This window comes from Chiloscyllium punctatum, unplaced genomic scaffold, assembly GCF_047496795.1.
Source record: "Chiloscyllium punctatum isolate Juve2018m unplaced genomic scaffold, sChiPun1.3 scaffold_557, whole genome shotgun sequence".
NCBI classification, from domain to species: Eukaryota; Metazoa; Chordata; class Chondrichthyes; order Orectolobiformes; family Hemiscylliidae; genus Chiloscyllium; species Chiloscyllium punctatum.
This window is the reverse complement of record NW_027310291.1, coordinates 50,001-54,115: the sequence shown is the minus strand read 5'-3', so window position 1 is coordinate 54,115 and position 4,115 is coordinate 50,001.

Genomic DNA, 4,115 nt, shown 5'->3' with positions numbered 1-4,115 from the left:
GAAGAAATCAGTAACCAGAAAAACTTAGAAAAATGTTTAAAAAGAAGAAATCAGTAACCAGAAAAACTTAGAAAAATGTTTAAAAAGAAGAAATGAGTAACCAGAAAAACTTAGAAAAATGTTTAAAAAGAAGAAATGAGTAACCAGAAAAACTTAGAAAAATGTTTAAAAAGAAGAAATCAGTAACCAGAAAAACGGCGAAAAATGTTTAAAAAGAAGAAGTGAGTAACCAGAAAAACTTAGAAAAATGTTTAAAAAGAAGAAATGAGTAACCAGAAAAACTTAGAAAAATGTTTAAAAAGAAGAAATCAGTAACCAGAAAAACTTAGAAAAATGTTTAAAAAGAAGAAATGAGTAACCAGAAAAACTTAGAAAAATGTTTAAAAAGAAGAAATCAGTAACCAGAAAAACGGCGAAAAATGTTTAAAAAGAAGAAATCAGTAACCAGAAAAACGGCGAAAAATGTTTAAAAAGAAGAAATCAGTAACCAGACAAACTGCGAAAAATGTTTAAAAAGAAGAAATCAGTAACCAGAAAAACTTAGAAAAATGTTTAAAAAGAAGAAATCAGTAACCAGGAAAACTTGGAAAAAAACACTTAGAAAAATTTTCAGCAAAGTGTGAAAAATATTCTAAGTGTCAGCGGAGGAAAATGCTGCAGCATCGGGAAAGATTCGCAAACTTACACCGAACATGTGCTCCGAAGTGCCGGAGGAATTGGGTGAATTGAGCCCGGCAAATGGCCAGCTGTCGTTTTGTGCCTGCAGCCCGAAAACTTTAACTTTGTCTGTCGCGGAAGTCCGGACCGAGAAAAATCCAAACGGTTTTGACCGGACCGAGTTCCAGACCGATGCAGTCAAATTTGGAATTCAGACCCATTCAGTGCCACTTGTAGTTTTTCCGCAGTGAGGTTGGCGGGGTACCCGGAGATATATGGGAACACGATTTTTAGAACAAAATGGCGGCGCGGGACCGTTCTGAAAGGCATCCGAAAAACGGTTCCACGGGCATAGCACTTTAATGACAGGTATGAGTGCATGCCGGAGAGCTCTTGGAAGTCGAATTTTTTGACACTTTGTCAATTTTTTGACAGATTTGACAAACTCTTTCTGTCTGTTCTAAGAGTCAGTCAGAGACTTGTGCGGCGGTCTTTTGACACTATTGGAGGGCGGGCAAACCCCACGTTGACTCCGGCCGTCCCCTCCACAGGCGCTCGTGTCCAAAATGAAGGCGAGAGACGCGAGTGGCCTGGTTCCCTTGGGTGTTGCCAAGAAGGCTGCGGGCTGACCGTTGCCTGAGCACTCCCTAAAGCCTCTTGTGATGAGAGCAGACCTCGCCTGCCGCACGACCGGCTCTGGGAGTCGTTGGGCCGCTATTTGTGAATAGTCTGGTCCTCCTCTGCCACCCGGACAAGCGCGATGGCTCTGCCGCCCTGCGGTGCTCGTCACCCAGGTTTGGGGAACACGATACTCGTAACAAAAATAAAAGGCGGCTCGGGACCTGCAGGCGAAAGGGGTCCCGTGGTGCTAAGCACGTCGACTTCGGGTCTCGGTGCAAGCCGGAGAGCTCACGGAAGTCTAAAGTTTTCGGCACGTGGTCGAATCTTTTCAAAGGCTTACCCGGCTCTTTCCGTCCATTCTGAGAGTAAGTCAGAGGCCGGTGCGGAGGTCTCTTGACAATCGGAGGGGGGTGGTGGCCCTCCGCAGGCGCTCGTGTCGAAAATGAAGGCGAGAGACGCGAGTGGCCTGGTTCCCCTGGGTGTTGCCAGGAAGGCTGCGGGCTGACCCTTGCCTGAGCACTCCCTAAAGCCTCTTGTGATGAGAGCAGACCTCGCGCGCCGCACGACCGGCTCTGGGAGTCGTTGGGCCGCTATCTGTGAATAGTCTGGTCCTCCTCTGCCACCCGGCCAAGTGCGATGGCTCTGCCGCCCTGCGGTGCTCGTCACGCAGGTATGGGGCACACGATGCTCGTAACAGCAAATAAAGGCGGCTCGGGACCTGCAGGCGAAAGGGGTCCCGTGGTGCTTAGCACGTCGACTTCGGGTCTCGGTGCAAGCCGGAGAGCTCACGGAAGTCTAAAGTTTTCGGCACGTGGTCGAATCTTTTGAAAGGCTTACCCGGCTCTTTCCGTCCATTCTGAGAGTCAGTCAGAGGCCGGTGCGGCGGTCTATTGACGACCGGAGGCTCCCATGGGTGTTGCGATGAGGGTGGAGGGCACAGAACCTTGCCTTAGCACTCCCTAATAAAGCCTCTTGTGAAGAGAGCAGACCTCGCGCGCCGCACGACCGGCTCTGGGAGTCGTTGGGCCGCTATCTGTGAATAGTCGGGTCCTCCTCTGCCACCCGGCCAAGTGCGATGGCTCTGCCGCCCTGCGGTGCTCGTCACGCAGGTATGGGGCACACGATGCTCGTAACAGCAAATAAAGGCGGCTCGGGACCTGCAGGCGAAAGGGGTCCCGTGGTGCTTCGCACGTCGACTTCGGGTCTCGGTGCAAGCCGGAGAGCTCACGGAAGTCTAAAGTTTTCGGCACGTGGTCGAATCTTTTGAAAGGCTTACCCGGCTCTTTCCGTCCATTCTGAGAGTCAGTCAGAGGCCGGTGCGGCGGTCTATTGACGACCGGAGGCTCCCATGGGTGTTGCGATGAGGGTGGAGGGCACAGAACCTTGCCTTAGCACTCCCTAATAAAGCCTCTTGTGAAGAGAGCAGACCTCGCGCGCCGCACGACGGCTCTGGGAGTCGTTGGGCCGCTATCTGTGAATAGTCTGGTCCTCCTCTGCCACCCGGCCAAGTGCGATGGCTCTGCCGCCCTGCGGTGCTCGTCACGCAGGTATGGGGCACACGATGCTCGTAACAGCAAATAAAGGCGGCTCGGGACCTGCAGGCGAAAGGGGTCCCGTGGTGCTTCGCACGTCGACTTCGGGTCTCGGTGCAAGCCGGAGAGCTCACGGAAGTCTAAAGTTTTCGGCACGTGGTCGAATCTTTTGAAAGGCTTACCCGGCTCTTTCCGTCCATTCTGAGAGTCAGTCAGAGGCCGGTGCGGCGGTCTATTGACGACCGGAGGCTCCCATGGGTGTTGCGATGAGGGTGGAGGGCACAGAACCTTGCCTTAGCACTCCCTAATAAAGCCTCTTGTGAAGAGAGCAGACCTCGCGCGCCGCACGACCGGCTCTGGGAGTCGTTGGGCCGCTATCTGTGAATAGTCGGGTCCTCCTCTGCCACCCGGCCAAGTGCGATGGCTCTGCCGCCCTGCGGTGCTCGTCACGCAGGTATGGGGCACACGATGCTCGTAACAGCAAATAAAGGCGGCTCGGGACCTGCAGGCGAAAGGGGTCCCGTGGTGCTTCGCACGTCGACTTCGGGTCTCGGTGCAAGCCGGAGAGCTCACGGAAGTCTAAAGTTTTCGGCACGTGGTCGAATCTTTTGAAAGGCTTACCCGGCTCTTTCCGTCCATTCTGAGAGTCAGTCAGAGGCCGGTGCGGCGGTCTATTGACGACCGGAGGCTCCCATGGGTGTTGCGATGAGGGTGGAGGGCACAGAACCTTGCCTTAGCACTCCCTAATAAAGCCTCTTGTGAAGAGAGCAGACCTCGCGCGCCGCACGACCGGCTCTGGGAGTCGTTGGGCCGCTATCTGTGAATAGTCGGGTCCTCCTCTGCCACCCGGCCAAGTGCGATGGCTCTGCCGCCCTGCGGTGCTCGTCACGCAGGTATGGGGCACACGATGCTCGTAACAGCAAATAAAGGCGGCTCGGGACCTGCAGGCGAAAGGGGTCCCGTGGTGCTTCGCACGTCGACTTCGGGTCTCGGTGCAAGCCGGAGAGCTCACGGAAGTCTAAAGTTTTCGGCACGTGGTCGAATCTTTTGAAAGGCTTACCCGGCTCTTTCCGTCCATTCTGAGAGTCAGTCAGAGGCCGGTGCGGCGGTCTATTGACGACCGGAGGCTCCCATGGGTGTTGCGATGAGGGTGGAGGGCACAGAACCTTGCCTTAGCACTCCCTAATAAAGCCTCTTGTGAAGAGAGCAGACCTCGCGCGCCGCACGACCGGCTCTGGGAGTCGTTGGGCCGCTATCTGTGAATAGTCTGGTCCTCCTCTGCCACCCGGCTAAGTGCGATGGCTC